This window comes from Gossypium hirsutum, chromosome A08 (assembly GCF_007990345.1).
Source record: "Gossypium hirsutum isolate 1008001.06 chromosome A08, Gossypium_hirsutum_v2.1, whole genome shotgun sequence".
NCBI lineage: Eukaryota > Viridiplantae > Streptophyta > Magnoliopsida > Malvales > Malvaceae > Gossypium > Gossypium hirsutum.
Window position 1 is genome coordinate 115,551,642 of NC_053431.1, and position 18,039 is coordinate 115,569,680.

Genomic DNA, 18,039 nt, shown 5'->3' on the forward strand with positions numbered 1-18,039 from the left:
AAAGAAAATATCGAACATAATCAAAATGAGAGAGTTGAGAGACTTAAGAGGGTTTGAGAGAGTTGAGAGAAGGATGTGAATGAAAAAAAATGAAATTTAGGTTTGCTTTGAAGCTTTTTGTTATATTAGATTAGTGCGATGTGCAACTTAGGTGTTTAATCTACTGTAATTGATTTTGCTAATTTTTTTAGTAGTTTTTATTACTGCTAAGTAAACTTTACTTAGCAAAAGAAGACAGGCATGTATTGTGTTGAAATTTAAAATTGATCAATGTTTATTTATATCGGTTCTTTTATATTTGTATAATATCACACTCGCATAGATTAAAGCAAAAACTGTTTTGGTCATAGTCGTATTCTTATGATGATTGAATCTATTAAAGTCATTAAATTAGATCAATGTGGAATTTTTGAATTGTTGGTGAAAAGTAATTTTGAACATACCAACAAAACATAAATAATTATTCATATAAAAAAAATCAATCAATAGGACATTGTGTGTATCAAGTCATTATTTTTAAGATTTTATTCATCTTTACTTATATTTGATATGTAAATGAGTTTTAAGCAAATGAACTTCAAGGTTACAATGAAACTTTGTAACTTTGTGTTTTATAATAATGGAAATAATCCGCTAAGAACTTAAGAGAGTATAACAAGAAAATCAATTTTTTTATTATAAAAAAACTCTACAATAATTCTTTAATTTTGTAGAACAATCTAATAATAGGAATACTACTCCTATTTATAGGAATTCTCATATCTATTCATAGAGATATAACTTTTCAATAGGTATCTTTTCTAAATAATTAAATCTATTAAATAGATATAACTATTAAATTAATATTATTTGAATAGTTATAATTCTTTGTTAAAAAATCAAGCGATATAACTATTAATATTTAAGAGACATAACTCATTCTTATGAATAGTCATAACTCTTGATTAATAATCAAAAGTTGTAACTTTTGATTACTTACACCTTTTTATTTATAGTTATTGGAACATTATATTCATTTTGAAAATGTTCTAGCAATCTTCCTTCTTTTTAAAATATTCCAGATTTTGATAATATTAAAAATCAATTTGCATAAATGAAGGTGTCTTATGGTTGACTTTACTTCGTGAAAACATGTTAAACTTAATCGAAATTGCATGGTAGGCTAAGCTTTGAACCAGTTATTACATTTGATTAACCAAACACATCTCACATAATGATTTCAACACTGGTCAATGTATGATATCTTGAGACACTATTATGACCATGTGTTTATATCCTCTTTTGATGAGTGCTGATAGAGCCAAGCCTTTGAGCTCCTAGAACTAGTAACACTTCACACTCACCTATGTAGATTCCATTAAGAGTGTTCTTGTAATTATAATACTCTAAAATTTGTATGTTATGAGCTCATTAAGAATACATTACTCATCATTCCCTTATCATTACATGTATCTAACACTTTAATCTTAGGATGAAATTATTTTATAGTGTTCTCGTAATTATAACACTCTAAAATTTTTATGTTATGAGTTCATTAAGAGTATATTACTCATCCTTCCCTTATTATTACAAGTACCTAGCACTTTAATCTTAAGTTTCCATCATGGTCACTCTAATTAATGAGCTTGAGTCTCATCCCTCTTGAGGTCTTGTTAACTACTTCTCTAGCAAGACATTTTGTCAAAGGATCTGCCAAGTTTTCACTTGACCTCACAAAATTAATAGTGATCACTCCATTAGAGATTAACTTTTGGGCATAGCTATGTCTTAATCTAATGTGCCTAGACTTTCCATTATATAGTTAAATATATGCCTTTACTAGAGTAGTCTCAATAACACAATGGATAGAAATAAATGAAATTGATTTAGGCCTTTAAGGTATATCATAAAGCAAATTTTTTAACCACTCTACTTCTTTAGATGCACCATCTAATGCAATAAGTTCAACTACCATATGTTGGGATCTAGTGCCTTTAGCTTATTTTTTTTGTCATAATGAACTTGCATTTTTAAAAAAAAAATTAGTTTAATAAAATTATTTACATTAACATCGTCTATCTTTTTCCTCAATGATTTTTTCATACAATACAAAATGAACAGGAAAATATTGGCTTATTGATTATCTAATGTTTAACTAATAGTAAATTACATTATAAGGTCGGATCATAAAGCAAGAAGAGAACTTATATTAATAGATCATCTAAATGGTACATCGTCTAATTGGAATTAAGTAAATTGATTAAAAGATTATTATGTTGTCTATCAAGTGCAGATGGAAGATACATTGTCTTAGGTATCGAAGTGGATGACTCTCAAAAGATAGAGACATAGATATGATTCTCCGGATTGACAATACATCAGATATGACCTAAGCAGAATAAATTTTAGATCCTTTTATGAATTTATTCGATTGTGATATTCATAGTATGACTTACCTCAATCCTAAGTAAGTGATGGAATATGTGTGTTTGACTTGTATATTTTGATGTATTAAAAGCATGAGTTCAATTGATAATAGAGCCGAAAGTTTGTATGTTGGGCATATGACTTTTGCATGATATAACTTTATTTACAATAGTAAAATTCATAGTCCAAGTAAAACATAAATGATATCCTATAATTGACATTACATGATTGATGGAAAAATAATGTAACCATGGGTCATTTGTCTAAATTACATCACCTTGCTTAAATTGAATGAGGCGTGGAGAACTTGTTTTGAAAATTTTTGGATGACTCGAATGGTTGAACAAAAGGTATGCTTGGGGATAAACATCAGTTAAATAGAGGAAAATTGATATTATGCCCAATTAACATATTTGTGTGCTCAATTTTGATGAATTGTAGATATGATGCCACTGATTTTGAGTTTATTGCTTTTTTTTTTTGTTGGTCAAGGTGGGATACAAATATGAAAATATCGAGAAGAGTTAAAAATGTGAGTTGCTAAACGATTTTTAGGCACAAAAACAGTAAATGAACGTATAAAGACCTTTTAGATTTTTGAATATTTTTATTTTTCTACCTTTTAGATTTTTGAATATTTTTATTTTTCTATCTTTATTTTGAATTTTATTTGTAAAAATATATTTAGGAGTTTTATTAGGATAAGGTTTTATTTTTTTATCAGTTAATTCTTTAATTTTATCTCAAGAAATTTGATTAGGAGTAAGAGGTTAACAGTTTAGCCTAAAAGAACTATGGAAAAGAAGAATGACACTTTTGATTTTGGCAGTGAATTGATAATCTATCATCTTTTTTCCCTTTAATTTTTTCCTTTGTTTTCCGCTAACTGTATAGTGGAGTTGACCACCTTTATGTTTTCTTTCACTTTCCATTTTTAATTAAATATCATTGTGTTTCTTTGATCGTTTTAATTGTTGTCTCTAGTTTAGACTGATAATTAATTCGGATTAGAATTGTGAGATGTACAATCGTACTTAAAATTTTTATTTCGGTACTTGTTAATTTTTTTAGTTTGGGAGGTAAATTTAGTTCTCTCGTAATAATGTTTTAACATCAAGTTAAGAAAGGTTTATTAATTTATCATAATCGATTCGTCATACAATAAATTAGCAAAATTAATTGAACGAGTGTTTTGATCTATCAAGGAACTTAACGATAATGTTTAAACGACCCATGCAATTGAAGCCGTTGATTTGAGTTGAGTCATTCTAATTCACAAGGCTACCGAGGAGCTAAATTGTGAAAGTTGCTTAGTAAGAGATAATTGCTGGATTATTCTCGTAATTAGTTTGCACACAAAAGTACTAGTGATATGAGGCTATTTCTTGATCATTATAACCAACTTATTAATTGGGGGAAAAATCTATTATTTAAAATTAATTGGGGAAAAAATCTATTATTTAAAATTAATTTGAAGTCAAAGTCAATTGTGCTTGAAATTAGAGTGTTGTTTGATTGATTTATTCATTTTTATTTAGTTTTTTTTATTCTACTGCATATTTATTTTTACTTTTTATTATTTCTGTTATATAATTATATTTAGATTTAATCTCTCTTTTATTTTTTATGCACTTCAACAGACGTCATGGGCGCAAAAACTAGCTACTGCACATATTGGTTAAAACAAACAATAATTTAAGATATTCAATCATTATGGGATCAACCCTACTTTTTAAACTACTAATTTATATTCAATTTAGACTTAAAAATTTATTTTTAGTGAGTTCGATGCCATCAACGTTTATCTCATTTAAGACTATGGTTAGAATATAGTTGAATATCAATATGATTTTTATATTTGGAAAGTTGGAGCCCAAAATAAAAATCTGCTACGAAGACTAGTACTGTTCAGCTTCAAAAATAGGGCATAGTGTGGGGGTGCATCCTGCAATTGTGGCCTTAATGAGAGGAAAGAGACTGGTACAACCTTGACTTAATAACTATCCCGAAAACGATGAGAAAACCCGGTTTTTTTTCCTTTTTCAAGAAATAAAATAAATAATTAGTCAAGGGTTTGATTTTTGTTCTCTATAAAATAATTTTAAAATTTATAATTAATATCTATCCTTTAATAGACACACAGAGTGGAAGCTTAAAAAAAAAAAAGAAGCAAAATAGATGGGATTGTAAATTAATTAGTGAAATAGTTGAAGTAAACCCAACTTCAAAGATGCCGTCTTCTATATATATATTGGCTCAAATAAAAAACATATTTTATCAAACTTCCATAACAACTAATTTTAGTTAGTTTTTTCTTAGTTTCAGTACAATATTACATTAATTTTATTAATTTCATTTTTTTAAAAACTATTGAAATTGTAATAAAATTATAAGGGACCATTTGCAATATTATTCCTTTCTTTTAGTTGGGCGTAATAACAGCTTGTTTCTATACTTTGGACTAGAAGTGAAATAATATGGTCTTTCATAATTTTATCAAACTTTCAAGACAAATTCTTTTAAAAAATAAATTAATAAAATAAATTTCACATTTACTTATAGTTCTCATCAAATTCTTGAATTGAAATCTATTAATATTGTTTTGAAACTGAAAAAAAAAATTAAAACTAACTAAAGGTAATTATTATGAAAATTTGATAAGATATAGGGACTATTTATGATATTTTCCCGTTTTTCATTTGAGCTTGTTAAATATGACTCTTATTTTCAGTCAAATTTGAGAAATAATCTTTCAGTTAAACTCTGTTTACTTGTTTCAATCAAACACTGATTAGTTTGGATTATTTTGTTATTATTTGACCTATAAATAGGCTCTTTTACAACCTTAAAAAAATACACCCATTAGAGATTAGAACTCATAACACATTTAAAGAATTTTGTGTTTACGTTTTGAGGGTTCTTTGTTTTTCAGGTTTTTCGAGGTTTAGTCTTAATCTCCATCTTTTGTACTCTTCGTTCTTTTGTCATTATAATAAAATTATCTTTACCCGTAATTTTTTATCCTCATTAAAAGAAATTTTTTACATTAAATTTGTGTGTTCAATTTCTCATTTTATTCACATGGGTAGGGCTGTGTCGCTTTCCACTTCATAAAATGAATGGAGAGATTTTGTTTAAGCATTCACATGGGCTTGGAGATAAATAAATCATCTCTTTTCACTGACATGTCCAAATCATGTTTTGCCTAAATTAATCAATTCAAAGAGACAGTGTCTAATGCCTCCTCCCTCTTTACCCTCCACACAAAATCTTCTTTTGTTTAATGCATATTGTAAGTAAGAGTGTGGACAAGGAAACACGACTACACGACCCCTCTTTTAGGTCTATGTCAAATACCTCCAGGCTCCGACACTGTCAGCCATTGACGAGTTCGTATTATTCATACAGCCTACAGGGAAAAGATGCGGAGATCCATTTCAGACAATACCAGTCTAACCACGGTTATTTAATTGTTTACTGTGTTATGAGCCATGAAGAAGAACAGTGAAATCTGTATATATATAATCAGTGGTGGAGTTAGCATGCTCGCCCCTAAATTGAAAATATTTTCATTTAAATTTTTATAATTTATAAAATTTTAAAATTAATAATAATAAAATTATATTTTAACATTCTAAAAACAATAAAAAATAATTTAATTTTCTAAAAATTATAAAAATATAAATATTAAAATAATAAAATTATATTTTTATCATCATAAAAATATAATTTAATCTTAATAACTTTATAAAAAAAATTTCTAACTCCGCCGTTATATATAATGGTCTTCCATTCCAGTACACAACATTTTTATATTATTTTAAAGATGGCAAAGTTAATTATAGAAAATGCAGAATTTAGATAATCAATGTTGCGAAATTAATTTTGAAAATGGAAGTGTCTGAGAAGGTGCAGGCCCTGTAATGTTGCAATTATTTAGCCTATTTGTTTAATGCCAACTATACCACAAGAAAATAGAAGAAATCTGAATTTTAAGTGATCAATATGGTGAGTATTCGATCGGATCGAGTCGAGTCGAATCGAGTTAAAAAATTTGAGTTAGTCAAGTTGATGAATTATATTTTAGTAATCGAACTCAATTTGAATTTTTTTCTAATCGAGTAAAAAAATTTCGAGTTAAGTCGAGTCGAGTTAACGAATCATATTATTTATACTCAATGCTGCGTTTACATGGACCGATTATTTAATTAGTAGACAAAGTACAAGATTATTTAACTACATAAACAATATAATTGTTTTACCTTTTAAATTAATGAGTAAATATTTATCAAAATAATGTAATTTTAACTTTTAATTTTAGAAAATGTAAATATTTATCAAAACGGCGTAGTGTTTCCTTTTCTTATTCTGATTTTCGGCTAACTCGAATTGTGTAATTCATATTCGAGTAACCAAAAAACTTAATTTTTTATTCAAGTTAATCCGAATAACTTGATTAACTCAAAAAACTCGAACTATTTAATTCAAAATTTAAAATTTTATCAAAATTTTCGAATCGAATCAAATTTTACTCATCCTTAATCATCAACCTGTCAATATGCTCAACAACCAATTACTCAACAATTGGACTAAAATATAAATTTTAGCTTTAATGCACATTAGACGTTGTCTCTTTATAATCAGTTTTTATAAAGCTTGAATATTTCCAATTATTTTTAATCATTTTCAAGGAGAAACAAAAAGGAACCCGTTACAAAATTTAAATTATAAATTGATAAATTATCCTATGTAAATATTAAAATATATTTTTTATATTCTCCATATTGAGGATTCAAATTATAAATCGAGAAATTATTCTATGTAAATATTAAAATACATTTTTTTATATTCTTCATTTTTAGTATTGGAGGTCTCAAGGTTTAAAATTGAATTAATGGAAAGATAAGAATAAAAACTAAGACAACGATTTCAGTTGAGATAATATAACTTTTTGTTCTTGAATTTAGCAATTAGATTCATTTTGATACTTATACCCTTTTTTATCCACTTTAGCACTTAAGCTTGACAACTAAATCTATTTTGATCCCTAATTTCAAAAATATAAAAAGTTGATGAAGTGGCACTCATCATCACTTTAAAATTAAATTTTTTTTGAGGTAATGATATGGTATAATATCAAAGTGTCACATTCAATGCTTTAATAATTAAATTAGTGGTTGACAAGCCAAATCACAAGTTCCCAATTTAATTAGTTCGATCGCTGAAATTGTCATATTAATAATAATTAAAAAAATAAAAAATATTAAACTACTTCAACTTGTGTGATAAATTAAATGTAGTGAATGTGAAGTTAATTAAAAAAATAATATTAGTGTCATAATAATGATAAGTGGAACACAAAAAGTATGTAAGTTGATTGATATATTGAGTTACTTGAGAAGTGAAAGAGTAATGCGTGTTAGTAAGTGGGATTAATTTAAATAATATTCAAAAGTGTAATGAAATTTATAAACAAATTATCTTAAAAATATAATATAAGAGAAATTTAATAATAAGTAAATAAATGAGTGAAATAAAATATAGAAAGTGACATTAAATTAGAGGTGTTCATGGGCTGGATCGGACTGGGCTTAACTAAAAAATCATGTCTATTTATTGGGCTTGGGTCGGCTCTGGCCCAAAAAAGGGTCTAAAATTTAGCCCAAGCATGACCCGGATAAAAATACTAAAACTTGGGCCCGACCCGGCTCTCTCGTATTAATTTTTTATATTATTTTTAAATATATATAATACATCAAAAATACAAAAAAACATCAAAATAAATATTTCCCAACAAATTAAAAATAAATTTTAAAAAATATCTAGACTTAAATAACACTAAGATCGATGCAACTTAACAAACAAATGTCTCTAAAATAATAAAAAAATTAACAAATGCCTTAAAAATAATAACAAAATTAACAATAAAATAAGTTTTATACAATATCCAAACAATAACAACAAAATAGTACAACATAATAGTAAAATGGTAGCAAAATAGGGAGAAAACAACAAGAAAATAACATTAAAAAATAAAAAAATGCAATTTTTTTGTCTTTTAGTAAATTCGGGCAGGGCTCGGGCTCGGGCTAAAAATAACTTACCCGTGGCCCGGCCCATTTTTTAAACTGGCCTTATTTTTTTGTCTTAGCCCATTTTTCGAGACTATATTTTTGCCCAAATCCTCTCACATTTCAGGCGGGCCTTCGGGTCGGGCCGGATAGCTCGGCCCATGAGCATCTCTACATTAAATAATGAATAAGTGTTAACGTAAGTGATCATGAGTGAATTTAATGAATAAATTATAAAGTATATAAGTTGTGAAAGTTGGTAATTTAGTGAATAAAATAGTAAAAAAGATAAGTGATATGTGGAGTTAGTGAAAGAATATTCATGAGTGGATTAAGTAATAAATATGAGTTATTTGTAAGAAAATATGTGATATATTCCTAAGTGACATATGAAAGTGTATATTTGAATATGAAACATTATTGTGATAATAACTAAACAGAAATAATTATAAGAAAATAAAATAACGTGAAGCCCTAGTAAATAAGTTAGAACAAGTGGAAAATAATTGGCATGCCAAAGAAATACCTATAGCGTGCTTCAATGTAATTAGCACTTTGATACTTAAGTGTAATTGGCACTTCAGTGCTTAAGTGTGATATGTACTTCACTGTACAAGTGTGATTAGTACTTTGGTGCTCTAGTGTAATTGTACTAATCTTCTCTGAACGTGTTATCGTTAAGAGTATAAATGTCACACCAAATATAGATATAATTAAATCAATAGTACTCGTAAGTTTACAATCAAATTGTAATATAATATTTGTGTTACAACGGAATACATGAAAGTATTACGAGGATCGTACTTAAAGGAGGATGGACTAAATGTATGGAAAACCTCTTTACAATAATAAGTCTAAATAGTAGTAATTAAATTATATATTACGATAAATCATACAAGATATTAATATTAGAAATTAAATAACTAAAGTAAATAAACAATAAAAAAATGATTAAACCAGTTAAACCAATTAAGAAGGTTATTTGTTTCAGGGGCTGTAATTAACTTCAGGTTAGGATTTTAGGGGAATTAGCTATTAACTAACCAGGTATTACCTTCCGGCCTCTAATTGATTAATTAATTGGTTGATACTTGCTTATCTCTTGACTTCACTTTCTCAACTAGGTCCGACTTGATTTATCGGATTCGAATATTGGGTGTTACGTCCTTCTTACAGATGTAACTTAAAATTTTTCTTTCTTAGTCATTGATGTAAACATCTATCTTTATATAATAGAATTTCTTATGGCATACATTGTATGGTTACACTTACATTTTTGGGTATTTCTTGACCTTTCTTTCTTCTTTCGCGGGTACAATACTGAGGCTACCGCCTTTCTTTCTTTCTCTAGAACCATTTTCCTTCACTTGTGCGTATTATACTTAACATCTCTTTACATTTTGTATCCTTTCTTAAATCTTATCTTTACATAATCCTTAACCTCTTCACTTACCTTATTATAAGATAACTTATTCCATATTCACTAGTCTTATCATTATCTACGGGCAGGGTAGATTGCGCCCAATACTTATTCTCAGAATTTGTCCATATCTTCCTTACTTTAGTGCACTCTCTATACTTACTTTTAGTTCACATCTTTGCCTTGCCACGTACTCTGGCGCACACTAGCCTTTCTATTTATCCCTTGTAACTATATGGGGTTCGCCATTCATTCGGTATCTGCCCAAAGACGTTGTTTTCAGATAGTCATATTGAGATTCATTCTTCAGATTTTGCCACGAAGGCGTTCTTTTAACAAAGTTTGCCACAAGGCATTCCTTTAATAAAGATGGCAATAGAGATAGCCACAAAGGCATTCATTTAACTTAGATAGCCACAAAGATATTCATTTAACTGAGATAGCCAAAAACACATCCTTTAACATAAATCGCCACAAAGGCTTTCCTATAACAGGGGATTGCCACAAAGGCTTCTTGATAATAGAGATCGCCACAAAGATTTCCATTTAACAGAGATCGCTACAAAGGCTTCATTTCAAAGATAGCCACTGTAACACCCCTAACCCATATCCGCTGCCAGAACAGGGTTTTAGAGCATTACTACCATATGCAGATCACTTAAAAAAATTTTAAATACTTACTGATTCAATGCATCATATAAATAAATATATATTACCATTCAATCAACAGTTTGGCACTTGTATAAGCATCAGACAGCAACATTGTTAGTATACTTGCACATATCTCATATAAATTCAACATTGATATATCTATTTTCTCGACATATCGCACTTGAGTTTAATAATAGTCTCAACTTACATAATTTCCTTGTATCAGCATATCAAAGATAATCATATATGTACATGTCATGAAACATATCATGCTCTTACCATTTCTTCATAAGCATATATCATTCATTTCATTATAACAATATTTCATGCTCCATCATTTCCATATATTTTATGTATATTTATTCCGGTAATAGCTTATATCTTAACATAAATTATATTCCATGTACTTATACTTATTTCATTTATCTATCTTCATAATTATTTCATACAACTATTTTGTACATATATTTCCATATGACCAGTTCTTGTAAACGTTTCACACAACCATTTCATATAATCATTCGTCATCTGATACATATTACTTGAATATCAATTGTTCAACAGATGTCATAGCGTCTCCCATCCACGGTCTTATTTATCTTTGACATGATGCCATAGTGTCTTTCAACTATGGTCTTACTCATTTTTTGTCATGTTGCCATGGTATCTTTCAACCATGGTCTTGTTCATTTCATATCATGTTGCCATGGTATCTTTCAACCATGGTCTTATTCATTTTCTGTCATGTTGCCATGGTATCTTTCAACCATGGTCTTATTGATTTCATATCACGTTGCCATGGTATCTTTCAACCATGGTCTTACACATTTCATATCTGGTTGCCATGGTATCTTTCAACCATGGTCTTACACATTTCATATCAGAGAGCACACTCCCGCGAACCTCATCCTTACAGTGGGATTACCAGTCCAGGCTAAATCCCCTGCAACGACAATTACTCTAATGAGCTTGGATCTGAATTACCAGTCCAGGCTAAATTCAGACCCTAATTCGGATTACCTGTCTGGGCTAAATCCATTTTACACGTATTCTTCAGAAGGGCTATATCAGAGTAGGATCACCCGTCCGGGCTAGATCCTTTTTACCGTCAATTCCTTTTCAGAGATCCATCGAATTTTCTTTTCATTCAACCGGGATTTCTTCCCCTTTTTATCAAATATATCAATGTTTCATCAATTTTCATACAATGAACATTCAAACTATTTTCACATCAATAACATACATTTCAAGCATTTAAGAATATAATTCAAGTTACACGAACTTACCTAATTGCTTGTTTGTGTTTATAATTTCATTAACCCGATATCTTTTCTTTTCCACGATCAAATCTCATATTTGAGTCGTCCGGATCTTTATAAATAAATTTGATCATCATTTTCATTCATTTCATATTCTAATGTGTTTAATTAATGCTCTAGGCAAAATTACCATTTTGCCCTCGAACTTTTAATTAATGATGATTTCATCCTTAGGGTCAGGAAAATAAAATTCTTGCAATTTAATCCTTATTTCCAGCTATTATTCTTATATGTATTGATAACAGTCCATGAATTCTATAAAATATAAGAATTTTCCATAATTTCAACACTTTTCAATTTAATCCCTAAAACATGTTTTCCCCCGATCTTGAACTAAATTAATAATTTCATTCAATTTTGTAATTTAAATAATAAAATAATCCATTTCATGCAATTTGGTCATTTCTAACATTTTTTACAAAATTGCCCGTAAAGTTTTACTTTTATTCAATTTAGTCCCTGAGACTAAAATATACAAATTAGCCATGCTAGATGAATATTCATACATATTTTTCCTCCTCCTCCTCTCCATTCCACATCCTTAATGTAGATAACACACTTGTAAGTAACATTATCTATAATTTTTATTATTTACTTTTATGAATATTCAAGTTGTCTATCTGCATCATAGTCACTAAATTATTTATATATGGAGCTATAGAACTCCAAATTAAGATACGCTAATTTTACCTGAAACTATACTTATATATCTTATTACCATAAAATTTTCAGAATTTTTGGTTTAGCCAATAAGTACATTTTATTCTTTAAAGTTACCCCTATTCTGCTGTCTGATAGTTCTGGCCCTTCTTCAGTAAAAATTAATTATCTCCTCGTACGGAATCCGATGATGTTACCGTTTGTTTCTATTGAAAATAGACTCATTCAGGATTCTAAAAATATAAATTTAATCCCATAATTATTTTTATCCAATATTTTATGATTTTACAAAGTCAGAATAGGGGAACCCGAAATCATTCTGACCTTGTCTCACAAAATTCTTCATATCTCATGATTTACAATTCCATTGCTTACATAATTTCTTCTATAAGAAACTATACTTAATACTCTTTAATTTAATATTTTATTCATCCTATAATTATATTTATACAATTTGTGATGATTTTTCAAATTTAGACTACTGCTGCTGTCCAAAACTGTTTTAGTACAAGATATTAATTACCATGTTATAACACCCTTATTTTCTTTTTCTACTCCATTTCTCATCACTTTCTCTTATTTTCTCTTCACTAACATATCAAGAACATAGGATCTTATGTAAGAAAACTCTACTATAACATTATTTCCATGCTTTGTCAATAATAACAAACTTAAAAACATATTGAAATCTTGATATACTTACCTTGTTCTATTGATACTAATCTTTAACTTGATTTTCTCTCTCCTCCAGCTTCTATTTCTTGAATCCAACTTGATATTCTAACTCCCCATGGTCTCCTTAACATTTTTCTCTCTTAGTAGCTATGAAAATTCTTTTGATTTCTAGGTGAAAATGGTGAATTTTTTGGTGGAAGGACCCAAATTGTAAAGAAAAGAAAATTTCTTTCTTTTCCTTCTCTTCTAACGTTGGTTGCATGCATGGAAAGATGATGAAAATTCTTCATCTTTCTTTCCTTTTATACTAAATAATTAATAAAAAAAATAATAATGAAATAATAATAAAATAATAAAATATCTCATTAAAATAATATATATCTAATTAAATAATCATAAAATATCATCAACATCATCATTACTTTCTAGATTTCTCTCTCTTCCAATTAACTATTTTGCCCTTTATTATCTTTTAAAATTCCATCATTGAGTCATCATTTAATTTGGCTAAATTTCAATTTAGTCCCTCATAGTTCTTCACCTATTCAATTTGGTCCTAATTCATCCATTTTCCTTAGTTTCTAGATCATTCCACTCTTAAAATATTTACACTATTGGTCCTTCAACTTTTTCATATTTATACTTTAACCCCTCAAATTTTGAGTATTTACTCTTGTGAAACAAAACTTTTCTCACTTTTACAATTTAGTCCTTTCTTGAATTAATATATCATAATATACTTCTCAATATTGACATAACTCAAAATTTCCCTTTTTGTCACTTTATTTCCTTATTTTACTATATCAAGGATAATATCTTAATGTAAAAATTTTCAGGGTATTACATTTCTCTCCCCTTTAAAATAAATTTCGTCCTCGAATTTTCCTTGTTTTCTTTTAATCATGAATTTCATTATTTCTATAGTTCTACAGTTTCTTTCTGTACATATTTACCCAGTTTATCATTTATATCCATTCTCTATCCTTTCATTTCACAATTTATTTTCAATACAATATTTCACATTTGCCTTTCAGAGCTTCTACCAATAGAAATAGAAAATAATATCATATGAATCTTATTATCAAGTGTTCTATCACATATATTGGCTTGGAAAACCAAAGAAAGATAGAGTAGTACCACTTGTGAATCAATCAGACTTGCGATAATTTCTGTCTATGAGCATATTTATCCAACCTTTCCATATATTGATTATAGCATCCAGACATGAACAGTTCCATATGCCTCTGAAAATATCAGTATATATAAGATACCTATATAAAATCCAAAAAAAATTTACTATAATATACCCAGTTATAACGGCTATATTCAAATATTTTTGCAATTTATTCACCAATCTATTGACTAGTATAGTCATCAATAATTTCACATCGTTTACTTCACTAAAAAGAAAAAACTAATGCGGAAGAAATTTCCAGTTAACTATTCTGTAAATACCATATTTAAAAAATTGATTTTCCCATAAATAACTTCTTTCTTTAACAGTGATACTGTATATCTCAACTACTTTAAGAAAAATCTGATATCTCTATTCAAAACTCATCTTTACTTATTAACTCATTCTCAGTTCCGACTGCATTATCAATTGTTCAACCTTGAGCTTTTCACTTTCCGCTTCTAAACTTAATCAATATAAATCTCATGAATTTCATTGCATATAACTGTATTAGTAAAGGGGTATAGATCGTAAAGCCTCATAATTTAATTTTCATGTATTTATTCATATAACATTTATCATTCTCAAGTACTATAAAACATTTATCCGTACTTTTACGAGTTCTACTTCATCATAACTAACAAGTACTATAAAACATTTATCTGTACTTTTACGAGTTCTACTTCATCATAACTAACATTTTTACTCAGAGATAATCCTTTTCCTCGTAACGAAAATTGTTTACTTTCAACTTAGCAGAGGCCCAGTAGACTAGATAGAACACTTCGGATATACGGGACTTATACAGAGGTGCATTATTATGCACTATTAAACAGAGAAAACTGAAGTGCTATACAAAGAGTACGAATGTGCTGAATGTGCTAATAATCAGAGAGCACTAACGTGCTAGTAATCAGAGAGCATGCTGAGGTCCCTTAATATCCTAGTAGTTCTAATCTTGTCTACTTGGGCAAATTATTTCATGCACGCATATCACTTTTACACCTTTCGCATAATGCTTTTACATGCTTTACAATTTAATTATTGTACCAATAATTCGTTTATTTATGTCTTCTCTACCTTTAATACATGTAATATTTTTCAAAATTCACTATTCATCCATAATTTACTAATAATCCTTATCATGTACTTCATATACCACTTTTATATATTTTGTAATTTAGTCATCAGCACAATATTTCGTGTAGCAATATAATTTACTTTTAATAATACACATAACATTCATCATCGACATGTATTTATTCATACCTTTATGAATTCCGATTCATTCTAATCAACTTTTTACTCATATACTTGAGTATCGTTTTTAGCATTATCAGAATTATCTCATTTTATAAGTAAAACAAATCTCATCAGAGTCGGGAGATATCATACTATCACATATTATAATGACATGTGTTTTTAGACTTCACATATACTACGTTTGGTCCGAGAACCAACTAAACCATAGCTCTGATACCACTAAATGTAACACCCCAACCCGTATCCGCTGCCAGAACAGGGTTTCGGAGCATTACTACCATTTGCAGATCACTTAAAAAAATTTTAAATACTTACCGATTCAATGCATCATATAAATAAATATATATTACCATTCAATCAACAGTTTGGCACTTGTATAAGCATCAGACAACAACATTGTTAGTATACTTGTACATATCTCATATAAATTCAACATTGATATATCTATTTTCTCGACATATCACACTTGAGTTTAATAATAGTCTCAACTTACATAATTTCCTTGTATCAGCATGAAACATATCATGCTCTTACCGTTTCTTCATAAGCATATATCATTCATTTCATTATATCAATATTTCATGCTCCATCATTTCCATATATTTTATGTATATTTATTCCGGTAATAGTTATATCTTAACATAAATTATATTCCATGTACTTATACTTATTTCGTTTATATATCTTCATAATTATTTCATACAACTATTTTGTACATATATTTCCATATGACCAGTTCTTGTAAATATTTCACACAACCATTTCATATAATCATTCGTCATCTGATACATATTACCTGAATATCAATTGTTCAACATATGTCATAGCGTCTCCCATCCACGGTCTTATTTATCTTTGACATGATGCCATAGTGTCTTTCAACTATGGTCTTACTCATTTTCTGTCATGTTGCCATGGTATCTTTCAACCATGGTCTTGTTCATTTCATATCACGTTGCCATGGTATCTTCCAACCATGGTCTTATTCATTTTCTGTCATGTTATCATGGTATCTTTCAACCATGGTCTTATTGATTTCATATCAGGTTGCCATGGTATCTTTCAACCATGGTCTTACACATTTCATAGCAAGTTGCCATGGTATCTTTCAACCATGGTCTTACACATTTCATATCGGAGAGCACACTCCCGCGAACCTTATCCTTACAGTGGGATTACCAGTCCAGGCGAAATCCCCTGTAATATAAACTCATAGAGTATTGTCGGGATTACCAGTTCAGGCTAAATCCCCTGCAACGATAATTACTCTAATGAGCTTGGATCTGAATTACCAGTCCAGGCTAAATTCAGACCCTAATTCGGATTACCTGTCCGGGCTAAATCCATTTTACACGTATTCTTCGGGAGGGCTATATCAGAGTAGGATCACCCGTCCGGGCTAGATCCTTTTGACCGTCAATTCCTTTTCAGAGATCCATCGAATTTTCTTTTCATTCAACCGTGATTTCTTCCCCTTTTTATCAAATATATCAATGTTTCATCAATTTTCATACAATGAACATTCAAATTATTTTCACATCAATAACATACATTTCAAGCATTTAAGAATATAATTCAAGTTACACGAACTTACCTAATTGCTTGTTTGTGTTTATAATTTCATTAACCCGATATCTTTTCTTTTCCATGATCAAGTTTCATATTTGAGTCGTCTGGATCTTTATAAATAAATTTGATCATCATTTTCATTCATTTCATATTCTAATGCGTTTAATTAATGCTCTAGGCAAAATTACCATTTTGCTCCCAAACTTTTAATTAATGACGATTTCATCCTTAGGGTCAGGAAAATAAAATTCTTGCAATTTAATCCTTATTTCCAGCTATTATTCTCATATGTATTGATAACAGTCCATGAATTCTATAAAATATCAAAATTTTCCATAATTTTAACACTTTTCAATTTAATCCCTAAAACATGTTTTCCCTCGATCTTGAACTAAATTAATAATTTCATTCAATTTTGAATTTAAATAATAAAATAATCCATTTCACGCAATTTGGTCAATTCTGACTTTTTTACAAAATTGCCCGTAAAGTTTTACTTTTATTCAATTTAGTCCCTGAGCCTAAAATATACAAATTAGCCATGCTAGATGAATATTCATACATATTTTTCCTCCTCCTCCTCTCCATTCCACATCTTTAATGTAGATAACACACTTGTAAGTAACATTATCCATAATTTTTATTATTTACTTTTATGAATATTCAAGTTGTCTATCTGCATCATAGTCACTAAATTATTTATATCTGGAGTTATAGAACTCCAAATTAAGATCCGATAATTTTACCTGAAACTAGACTTATATATATTCTTACCATAAAATTTTAAGAATTTTTTGGTTTACCCAATAAGTACATTTTATTCTTTAAAAT